This window comes from Leopardus geoffroyi, chromosome D1, assembly GCF_018350155.1.
Source record: "Leopardus geoffroyi isolate Oge1 chromosome D1, O.geoffroyi_Oge1_pat1.0, whole genome shotgun sequence".
In the NCBI taxonomy this organism is placed as follows: Eukaryota; Metazoa; Chordata; class Mammalia; order Carnivora; family Felidae; genus Leopardus; species Leopardus geoffroyi.
The window spans coordinates 25,185,072-25,197,097 of NC_059329.1; the positions used below are offsets into that span (position 1 = coordinate 25,185,072).

The 12,026-nt window shown below is 39.9% G+C and overlaps 1 non-coding gene across 1 annotated transcript; it reads right to left on the bottom strand.

Moving 5' to 3' along the window:
* Positions 1–1,888: 1,888 nt before the first annotated feature.
* On the bottom strand, positions 1,889–1,995 carry LOC123602762. Its single transcript, XR_006714540.1, has one exon. It is a non-coding gene; the product is annotated as a U6 spliceosomal RNA (small nuclear RNA).
* Between the last annotated feature and the right edge of the window lie 10,031 nt (positions 1,996–12,026).

Below are 12,026 nucleotides of genomic sequence, written 5' to 3' on the forward strand. Positions count from 1 at the left end.
CTACCCCTTGCATCTTTCCATTTGAATAAATGGGTCATATTATCACTACATAGGTTTACAAATTGTATATCAGAAAGTATCTCAGCTGTCATCTTGCACAACTTCTTTTTTGAGAAGTGAAGAAGCTTAGACCCAGGGGCCAATTACTTTGTCCAACATCACTGCTATCTTGTCCAGAATAAAGAACAACAACAACTACAACAACTTAAGTCTCATGAGTCCTATTCTGAAAGCCTTCTCTACAACATATTGAGGTTTCCTAAGTTCCTCTTAATCATTACTTTGAAAGTAAGAGAATCCAAGAAGGTTGGGAGACTCTAAACATATTTATTTGCCAAAGTTAACATTCTCTCCTTTTCCACTCATCTTCATAATCTGAAAGTGTGGTTTGGAAGAAATCTGTGTCATTCTTTCTACCTAGTTGAGGTTAAAACTATGCCTTATTTATCTATATTTTTGTTCATTTTTTTCCCCATGCCTCTGTACATGGTTAGGACATGAAGATGTCACAAAAACCAGTGTCTCCAAGGGGCATGCCCCTCATGCAGGAAATAAGAGATTACATTTCCTCTAAGACATTATCTTATATGTACATAAAATACAGTTGATTCAAAATGCTCTTAACCTAACAATAAATCTTTGAATGTTAATTGTGCCTTTATTTCCAGCACACATTTGTATCAATAACCTCATGTTTAAATCACTGGGGCCTTTTGCTACTGTTGTTTTTGTTGAAAGCTAATGCTGGAGGTGATGTGCCCATAGGAACCTCTAAAAATCCATTTTTAAGTTTATTTTTATTTATTTCAAGAGAGAGATAGAGAGAAAGCAGGGGAGGGGTAGAGAGAGAGGGAGACGTAAGCAGGCTCTGCGCCATCAGCACAAAGCCCAATGTGGGGTTCAAACTCATGAACCATGAGATCACGACCTGAGCCAAAACCAAGAATCAGATGCTTAACCGACTGAGCCCCTAAAAATGCATTTTTACATAGCATTACTTACACTCATCCATTCTTTCCTTTCTGCTTTACAGCTCTATTGGCAACTTTCCTTTTCAATCAGTTTCTATTAATGAATGTTAACATATCACGTTTTAGGCTATGCTAAGATGAAATAGGGTCAAAAGAAATAAACCTTTCAACAGCCATCTTCGTTTCCTCTTTCTTTTCCTGATTTTCCTACTGCAGTAGAAGTTTTCTTCCTTTTCTTAAATGTCCTTTATCTTGACACCTTTTTCCTTTTTTTTTTTTTTTTAATTTTTTTTTTCAACGTTTATTTATTTTTGGGACAGAGAGAGACAGAGTATGAACGGGGGAGGGGCAGAGAGAGAGGGAGACACAGAATCGGAAACAGGCTCCAGGCTCCGAGCCATCAGCCCAGAGCCTGACGCGGGGCTCAAACTCACGGACCGCGAGATCGTGACCTGGCTGAAGTCGGACGCTTAACCGACTGCGCCACCCAGGCGCCCCATTGACACCTTTTTCTTTTAGCTACTATACTCCTAATATATCATATTTACCAACGTAACTGTTCTAGAATACATCTAATTCTTAATTCTTAAAATCTTATATATCTAGTCTCACCTTTCATCTTTTCTGATCAACTAAAGTGAAAGCCACAGCAACCTCCCCCACCTCCACCCCCCACTTAACCTTTCTTATCATCTGCAGGACCAGAACTGTTGCAAGAGTTATTTCTGCTGCTAGAAAGATTATAACAATCGAGTTGCCACAGCCCTACATTTCATTTGTATCCCTCCCCACCCTATATCTAGAAATCAGACATCTAGCATTTCTTCCTTGAATATGATGTGGCTATAGTGTCATCAACAACACTCATTTTTTCTTAACACCCAAGTGTCCTCCTTATTCCCCATCACCTATTCAAAAAAAAATATGGCACCTTCACGAATTTTCGTGTCATCCTTGTTCAGAAGCCATGCTCTTCTTCTCTGTATCATTCCAATTTTAGTATATGTGCCATTGAAACAATCACATTCATAGATTGTTGTATTCAAAAAGACTTTTCAGAACACTCTCAGAAGCACAATATCACATACATTAGGGCCACAATTGTAAAACTTCTTTATATTAATTTTCTGGACATTTAGAAACATAAGCAGAGTACTTATTCTTGGCATATCTTTTTTACGCTTATTTATTTTGAGAGAGAGAGTGTGTGTGTGTACAAGTGGGGGAGGGGCAGAGAGAGAGGGAGAGAGAGAGCGAGGGAGAAGCCCATGCAGGCTCCGTGCTGTCAGTGAAGAAGACACAGGGCTTGATCCCATGACTGTGAGATGACAACCTGAGCCAAAATCAAGAGTCGAACACTCAACTGACTGAGCCACCCAGGCACTGCCTTGGAATATCTTTATAGACTTTAATCAGTTTCTTAGCTATAGCCACCTCTAAAAGTGTCACAAATATTTTTGAAAGACTTTATTTTTATTAAGACAGTCCTATTATTTTAAATTTTGTCCTAAACTTTCTTACTTTCTTGCAATCAATTTTCTTTTTTCTTTTTCTTCTTCTTCTTTGTTTTTGTTTTGTTTTGTTTTTTTGAGAGAGAGAGAGTGCGAGCAGTAGAGGGAAAGAGCAGATCTTAAGCAGGCTCCACGGCCAGTGTGGAGCCCAAAAAGGGGCTTGATCTCACAACCGTGAGATCATGACCTGAGCTGACATCAAGAGCCGGACACTTAATCGACTGAGCCACCCAGGCGACCCCTCTTACAATCTTTTTAAAAGTTGAATTTTTGTTTCATAAATTTGAAATTACTGGCATTGCCAGTTGACTTGTCTTTTAGACCCTGTTATGTTTTAGTAAGAAAAATCTCCAGGTGGTCAGGTGAGGCCAGACAAATACTGCTAAATAGGGAATACTCTCAATTCTAATTCTTTGTAAGGAAGTGTACAACTATTCCAGCTCAAATGTCTTCGAAGTTTCTATTTGTGGGTTTCCATCTAAATTACTTTCACTTTGTATAGGATCAAACTCTTCAAACAATGTGTCTCTATTTGCCACATTAAAAATGGTGGCCAGAGGAGAGGGGGCTGGGGGTTGGGCAAAATGGGTGAAGGGTTGCTAGAGGTACCGGAACTCCAGGCATGGAAGGAATAAGTCATGGGAATGAAAGGCATTCATAGGGAATATATTAAATGATACTGTAATATCGTTGTATGGTGACAGATGGTAGCTACACGTTTGAGGAGCATAGCATAACGCATAGAGAAGTCAAATCACCATGTGGTACACGTGAAACTAAAGTCACATTGTGTATCAACTATACTCAGATTAAAAAAAACTTAATAAATAAAATAAATGTCTCATAAAATGCAAACACTGCAAAATTGTAAGTCTTCTCAACTTTATTTCCATTCTGGAAGAAAATATAAATGCATCAAATTAAAAATAAAGTTTCCATGAAAAGACTATTCCCCAAAGCCGAAATATTTCAAGGTCTTATTGAATTCAGAATGAAGGCTTACATATGTTGAATCCTCACAGCCTCATCAGACAAGATATACCCCATGCTGGTATTCAAGATCAATTCTTCTCCTGCATTTGTATTCGTTTTCAGGATTGTCTTGCCTGAAAATTTTGTTTGTAGCGATTCCAATTTTCTAAAACCTTCAAAAACTGAAGTTGTATAGTGTGCCAATTATTGAAAATTCTTTTCTTTTTTTTTTTGACTGTAGCTGACCTGCTGGACCTCTGCCTCCCACCTGTCCTACAAAGGAAGTTGGTTCCCAGGTCCTTGGCCCTGGCTGTGGCTATGCTGGCCCAGGAATTTCTGGGCCCCAGCTACCGTGAACAGCAGCAGCTATAGCCCAGCTGACAAACAGAACATCCCGAAAATTTTCAAAACAGATGTCCAAGTGATTTGGAACAAAATGCAATTAAAATCAGGTAACTCATTCACACACACACACACACACACACACACACACACACACAAATAAATAAAAAAAAAGAAAAGAAAAAAAAGAAAAAAATCAAGCTTATAGGACATGTAAGCTGACTTACATAAAGTTTTAACATTTGTAAAATATGCTCATTGACAGCAAAACATTTACCCCTTTTTTATTTTTTTTTTTGTATTCAACATCAGCTTCATAACAAAACATTAAGTTTAATTGTTTTAGCTGTATCTATAAGAATAGTTGTAAATGTTATCAGCAATAGCTTCTATTTTTGACTATGGAATACTGTGGCTTGTTTGGATGGATGCAATCTGAATAATATGTTCGTCACTAATTCCATGCACATTTCTATTCCACAGGTCTCTCCATTTAGTAACAAACACTGATCATCCGGAGGGGGTGAGCCACCAAACTTTGTGCTTATATTGTCATCACAGAGTATTTCATTTTGTTTCAATATTGAACATTTTCCCGAAATGACAGTAGCATTCAAAATAATGTCAGAAATTTCACCTCTGGAAGAATGAACTTCCAGAAGATTTACTTGATTCCATGACTGGGTGGGTGAAAAACTATTTTTGGAACCATCTTTAGGGACTTGCGATTTGAAACATATGACTCAGCCTGTTTCAGCCAGGAATCTTTCAGAGAATTAAACTCTGATGCTCCAAGGCATCCATTGTGTGCAATGGTGTGCACATCTGCAATGGTATAGTTATGTACCATCTTTGGGAAAATTGAGAAAACAGTCTCTCAAGTGACTTTTCTGCGTTCTGTGGCTCAGCCGAGAAACTCAGTTGATCGCACTAATGTAAAACTGTCATCATTTAACTGCTACTGAATATGCTCTTCTGTAAAAGGAGCCAACACAGTAACAGTTACTACTTCAGTTCTTGTATTGTATACACAAGAAAACTCGGCATAAAAAAAGGCAGAGAAAATAATTTAGAAGAATGTTCCTTTTTTAAGTGTGCATAAAAAAGTCAAGCTTCACATTATTGTCTGTAAACACACCCTGTAGAACGGCAGAGACTAAGCCGTTGCCTTCAAGCGTGATCTTCTTAAACTACGAACTCTCTGGATGCTGGGGCTTCTTCAGCAGTTTTGTGTTGTCATGTTGCCATGTGGTCAGTGACCGCGCCACAGCCTCTGGGGTGGACGGTGAATGTGGACAAACATTGTGTGCCAGGGACGCACTCGTCATCGACTTCCATGAGAATGAAAACTTGGTCCTTGAATTTTCATTGGTGCACTTTTCTTCCTTTTGGACTTATTTCTGTCAAAAAGGTTTACTGCCAGAGAAAAAAATGTATCACCAAACATTACAATATTGGCCATAGATTATACCCTATCCGTGGTGACATCACCGTAGCGAAAGCATTCACACTAGTCAGTACCTGATCTACACTGGACTGCCCAGTTTTCAGTTCAGGCACACATTTCATTTATACTTCACAAAAGTTCCCATGTTTGTCATTGATCCTGCCAACCGGTGGCCTGGGGGCTTTGTGCCTCCTTCAGGTTAGAGCAGGAGTCAGGGCAAGGCCATGTCACAACTGGCTGGCAAATCAAGACGCCACCAGGGCAGCAACTACGAATGCCTCTACCAGTACCTCTCAAGACCAGAAAAAAATGAACCATCCCACACCACTTGCATCTGAATGCATTTCATCACTGAGCATCTGACGTTCCTCCCTTGAAAACGAGGCATCTGCGAGCTGTGTCTTTTCTTTTTTAATTTTTTTTTTCAACGTTTATTTATTTTTGGGACAGAGAGAGACAGAGTATGAACGGGGGAGGGGCAGAGAGAGAGGGAGACACAGAATCGGAAACAGGCTCCAGGCTCTGAGCCATCAGCCCAGAGCCTGACGCGGGGCTCGAACTCCCGGACCGCGAGATCGTGACCTGGCTGAAGTCGGACGCTTAACCGACTGCGCCACCCAGGCGCCCCGCGAGCTGTGTCTTAAAGGAGTGATATAACCCCACAGTCAGTTCACACCTCCATTCAATATATACGTAGCTCACACAATCCTAGAGATCAGAGTGGAGACGTTATTAGCTACAGAGTAGAGGTCCACTAAGACCAACCTAACAAAGTGCTGTTAATGCAACAATTAATATTTCTACTTCATTAGCCAGTGAACAATGCCGAGCAAATGCTAAATTGGAGGGAATGCTGGACAGCAGGTAAAACCTGGAGACGGTTCCCAGCAAATTGAGGCATAAGATTCCTTGAACTATAAGGAAACAAACAAAATGGTCTAAGCAGAATTTTTCCCTGAAATATTTTCATTTCCACATTATAACACTCAATAAGGATCATGGTTTTATTACACGGTTTCTTTAAGAAAAACAATCTCTGCTAAAATGAGTATATTCCAAAGGACAATTTATGGGGTTGAACCAAACGAAGTTGCCATTCTTTACAGTTCAAAAATAGTTGACTATCAGCAACTTTGTATTGATCATCTTAACGCCTCGAGACAGTCCACCGTTCAGATAGCACGTTGTTGAAACCAAAGAACGAGAAAGAGTTTTGGAGGAAATACGTTCTAATCATGAAGAAAATGTACACATTCCAGAAGACGATTAGAAAATGGAAGATCAATCAAGGGCTAGAAAAGTCACCAATGGGTCTTTGCTTTAATTACGTCCCGAAAATTTTGTGAAAATCTTGTCTCGAGCGAGATCTACCCTGAAGTATCCTCAAGAGGGTATGCGTTCAGAAACCAAAAAGAAACCAGAGGCTCGCAGAGGATACCAGTAATTTGTCTGGCACTTTGCAAAGTGAGAAAGAGAATTGAAAACGGAATGGGACCGATTAGACTCGAAAAGAAAGAAAAGCAAGAACAGATTCTCAGGGAACCTCGGGCCTTGCCCTGAGGTGTACCAGTCACGCACTTAAAACCCTTTAACATCAAAACCCTGTTTAACACATGCTAACGCCCAGCTGGATGTGATTTTCAATCCTCCCCTTAATTTTTCTCAGGTGCTGAACTTGTAAGGGCCCAGCTTCATGCAGCTCACAAGGCGGGCGGAGGGGGGAGTTCCTAACTCAATGCTATTCCACAGAGGTATTTACGGCAACGGGGGGTTGCGAGGGAACCTCTACTGTTTTAATCTGGGACAGCAGGGAACAGGCAGTTTTGGGCAGAGAGGTACCGGTACTGGACCTGTGATTGGTCACCTCTCTCACATACTAGCTGTGACACCCACCAGATCACTTCATTGCTCTAGACTTCATCAAGAAAGGGGGAGCTTGGACCAGGGAAGCTCCAAGGGGATGGTTCTGTGCTATTTTCCTGAAATTGGGATAATGCAAAATTAGCAGACCACTTCTGTTCCCTTATTTGTGTTCTTAGGTAGCTCCCAAGAATGGAGAGAGACAGAGAGACAGAGAGACAGAGAGAGATCCTAGGAATCTTTAATGTGGAAGAAGTTACAGGATCAATAAATAAGAGCAGAGGCCAAAAGTGGAGTCCAAGTTCAGGGGAGGAGGGGGTGAAGGATGAATTTGTCTGTTTTGAGGTTACTTTTTACCAAATCTGCTTCTGAGTGCTGTGGAAAAGAAACATCATTTAAAAGGAGTTTATTTTTGCTTCTTGCTGAGATCGGTGTGACTGAAATTCAGCCTTGTTTTGTTTTTTGTTGTTTTTTTTTTAATTCTCCTGATATTTTTCTGTTTGTTCAGTCCTGAGCTCTTGAGAGATATTTTAACTCCGAAAGAGAAAGAAAAAAAACAAACTACAGGGTAACATTCTATGTCTGGACATTTGTCTTATAAATTCTCTCTCTCTTTTTTTGCGGGGGGAGTGCATATTTGAGGAACTTCAAAGCATGTGTTGTTAATCACTCTATTGGCATTTCATTAATGTTTGCAATTCTGACTTATTAAATCTAAATGAAGTCCTTATTGGAGACACTTAATATATGCTACAGTATGCTATGAGCAGGGTAAAATGTCCCGAAGGATGGAGGAAATGAATTTCCCTGCGTGTCTTCTAGGGTAGCATTTTTTCCTGGAAGGATATCCTCCAGAAGCAGGAGGACGCCATTGTTAGTTGTTTGAAATACAGGTATTTCACCTGCAGTTAACCTATTAGTGGATAATGTTGTTTTGACTGGAGATACGAAATGGACCATAAAATAATTGTTTAGTCCTCATTGTTTAAATAGAGAAACCAAAACTATCCAGGGTATGGGCTTTGCCTAAGGTCATATAAGTAATAACACGGTCACACCTTCCAACTTCTGGCCCTTGGTTTATCCCACGACATAAATTAAAGAATACTTACTTCTGAAAGTTCCCTTATCAGGCTACCATCTTGGATTGTCTGGGTGACCTTAGGTTGCATAACCACTTGACCCTCACTGTTTTTTTCTTTTGTTTTGTTTTGTTTTGTTTTGTTTTGTTTTTTGTTTTGTTTTCTCTCCTGATAACTTGGAGGTTTCCACCTTACCCAGTTGAAGGTGGTAGGTTTGAACAAATGAGTCCATCTGTCAAAGTCTATATTAGAGACAGTCAAGCAGGAGAGGTCGGATAATGTAGGCTTCAGAGCAATTATCCCTGCCCCAATTCCTTAAGGATTTTCTCTATGGAAACTTCTCCACTGTTCCTCCAAAGATCAGAATATTGAGAAATATGGGAGCCTGTTGTTAGCAAAACTCGGTTAGCTAATCCCCCGCCCTCATTTACACTAGCATGTCTATGATCCCTGTTCACCATTCTGAAATCCAAAAAACTCTGAAACCAGAAGTTATCCTCAGTGAGTCACTAAAACTCATTCAGCAACAAAAGTTGGTATAAACTAGTATGTTTATTTATAGTCTTTATTTATCCTAGAGAGTATGAATATTCAGCCAGTATCACGGCATTCATTTATAGGGCAGGTATCCAGAACTTGCTGGGGGGTATAACATAATGGCATAGACATTATATTTCTAAACTTTACAAAGTCCCCAGTTGCAAGAGACATCTGGCAATTTTGGATTTTGAATAAGAAATATATACAGGTTGACCTGCATATAAAAGTTGTGTGCTTTGAGAGCCTTGGGAAAATTCAAAGCATGATTTGTGGCACTCAAGTGAGATGATGTGTCTCATGGCGAGGCAAGAGTCTGTTTTGGGTGGCGGCATCTCTCGTGTATGCAGAGCATATGTTTCCGTACCATACCGGAAGAAATCACGTTGACTTTCTCAGAGGACAGTTCAGGGACATTCTTTTCAAGAACTGACACGCTTCATAGCTTAGATCCAGAAGTAATTCTTGCGCTTGGAGTACATATGTACAAACACTCATGAACTGGGGACTCAGCAAATGCAACGAAGTTTGCAGTTAAGCTAGTGACAACTTCCCCCAAACAAGTGTTCCACGGCCAACTGCCGAGACAGAAAAGAAGGCTGTGACCAAAAATGCTAGAGGAGCCCCGAATATTCCTCCTGCTCTTGAAAACCGACAGTGCACATTAGTTGACTAAATGCTTGGAAGACTCCTGCAAAAACAATAACTGTTCAGCTCCCTTGGCAATGAAATCTTTCATTTCCAAAAATACCTCATAACATCTCAAAGTGCTTAACATTTTCGCGAAAGAAACACTGAGAACGTTCCTTGCTGCCGTTGAATGTGACTAAATTCCGGGTTCTCTGCCATTCCTAAATAGGATGACAGATAGAGAAGAGCAACAAGGAGCCAGGTCATGGAGGGAAGGTTACAGGCACGTGGGTGGGAATATGAGTCTGACAAAGAGAAGATCTGGAGTCTTCTGATCCATCGCTGATTATTATCTTCACATGTTCCCACTACTATCATCAGAGTTTCTCCTCCTGTGGCTATAAAGCTCCTTCAGATAAAATTTTCCAGTTGGCCTCTTTTAGCTGAACACAGCTATTTTCTTGAACCATGGTAACATACTTCTAACATGAACTTTCCCGTATGAATCATTTATGTGTCAAGTTCAGCGGCGTTAAGTTCACGCACATTGTTGTGCGATCGTCACCACCATCCATCTCCAGTGTGTTTCCATCTTCTCAACCTGAAACTCTGAACCCATGAAACAATACCTCCCCCTTCCCACTTTCCCCCAGCCTCTGGCAGCACCGTTGTACTTTCTGTCTCTATGAATTTGACTACTCTGGAGACCTCCTATAATCGGAATCACACAATATTTGTCCTTTTGTGGCTGGCATACTTGGCATAATGTCCCTAAGATTCATCTATGTTGTAGCACATATCATAATTCCACTTCTTTTTATGACTGAATGATATTCCATCGTATGTATGTTTTGTTTCTCCATGTATCCATTGATCGACATGAGGTCTGCTCCCATCTTGAGGCTATTGTTAATGATGCCCCAATGAACATGTACGAATATCTGTTTGAGCCCTTGCTTTCCATTCTTTGGATGTATACCCACAAGTGGGATTGCTGGATCCTATGGTTATTCTATGTTTAATTTTTAAAGAAACCATTATACTAATTCCAAAACAGCTGCACCATTTTATATTCCCCTCAGCAGTGCACAAGGGCTCCAGTTTCTCTCACTCCTCATCAACACTTGTTATTTTCTGTTTTTCTTACTGGTAGCCATCCCAATGAGTGCGCAGTGACATCTCATTATGACTTTGCTTTGTATTTTCCTGATGACTAATGACGTGGAGCATCGTTTCACGTGCTTATTGGCCATTTACGTATTTTATTTAAAGAAATGTCTATCCAGGCCCTTTGCCCATTTTTCAATCAGGTTGCTGGTTTTGTTGTTCTTGTCGTTGATTTGTAATGTGAACATAATTTATATATATTTATATATATAATATATATTTATATATATTTATATTTATATTATTTATATATTATATTATATATATAAATTGTATATTATATATAATATATATTATTTATGCATATAAATAATATATATAATATATATAAATATATATAATATAAATATATATATATAAATATATAACCTCTCCCTAAAGGTAGAATTCACTGCCTCTAAGATGGTGAATTTGTATGATTTGAAATGTTCAAACAGAAGCTGAAATTGTTGCTCTTTAGTAATTTATTTCCTTTAATAAAAAAAATGTTCATGCTCCAGTTAAACATGACTGTTTGAATGCATGCATTTATTGACACGTCCACTTGAAACGCCACTAAATTGGAGTTTCAGTGATTCATTCCACAAATATTTATTGAGCACCTACTATGTATCAGGACTGTTTTTGGCACTGGAGATAGAGCAGTGGATAAAGCAGTCTCTGGAACTGAGGAACGTATGTTGTGACATGTGAGGAGTTAGAAAATGGAAAATGTTGTTATTTCAGAATCACAATATCTGTAAGAAGAGAATTTCAGGTAACAGGACCAGAAGCAAAAGGCCCTGAAACAAGAGAATGCTCGGTATCTTCAATAGAAGTGAAGGCTAGTATGGCAGAGAGCAGTAAGTCCAGGGGGTCAAGTACAGGAGATAGAATTTGAATAGACAGAGCAAAAAAAAAAAAAAAAAAAAATGAATAGACAGAGCATATAATGCTACGGAAAGGCTCTTGGATTGTATTCCAAAGATAAAGGGAAGTCAGTGGATCACTTTGAACAATGGAAATGCATGAGCAGATTTTGATTTTAAAAGGTCACTCTGGGGGTGCCTGGGTGGCTCAGTTGGATAAGCTTCTGACTTCGGCTCAGGTCATGATCTCACAGTTTGTGAGTTCAAGCCCCGCGTTGGGCCCTGCACTCCACTGACAGCTCAGAGCCTGGAGCCTGCTTCAGACTCTGTGTCTCCCTCTCCCTCTGCCCTCCCCTGCTCATGCTCCATCTCTCTCTGTCTCTCAAAAAATAAGTAAATGTTGATTTTTTTTTTTTTTTAAAGATCACTCTGTCTTGGGGCGCCTGGGTGGCGCAGTCGGTTAAGCGTCCGACTTCAACCAGGTCACGATCTCGCGGTCTGTGAGTTTGAGCCCCGCGTCGGGCTCTGGGCTGATGGCTCAGAGCCTGGAGCCTGTTTCCGATTCTGTGTCTCCCTCTCTCTCTGCCCCTCCCCCGTTCATGTTCTGTCTCTCTCTGTCCCAAAAATAAATAAACGTTGAAAAAAAAAATTAAAAAAAA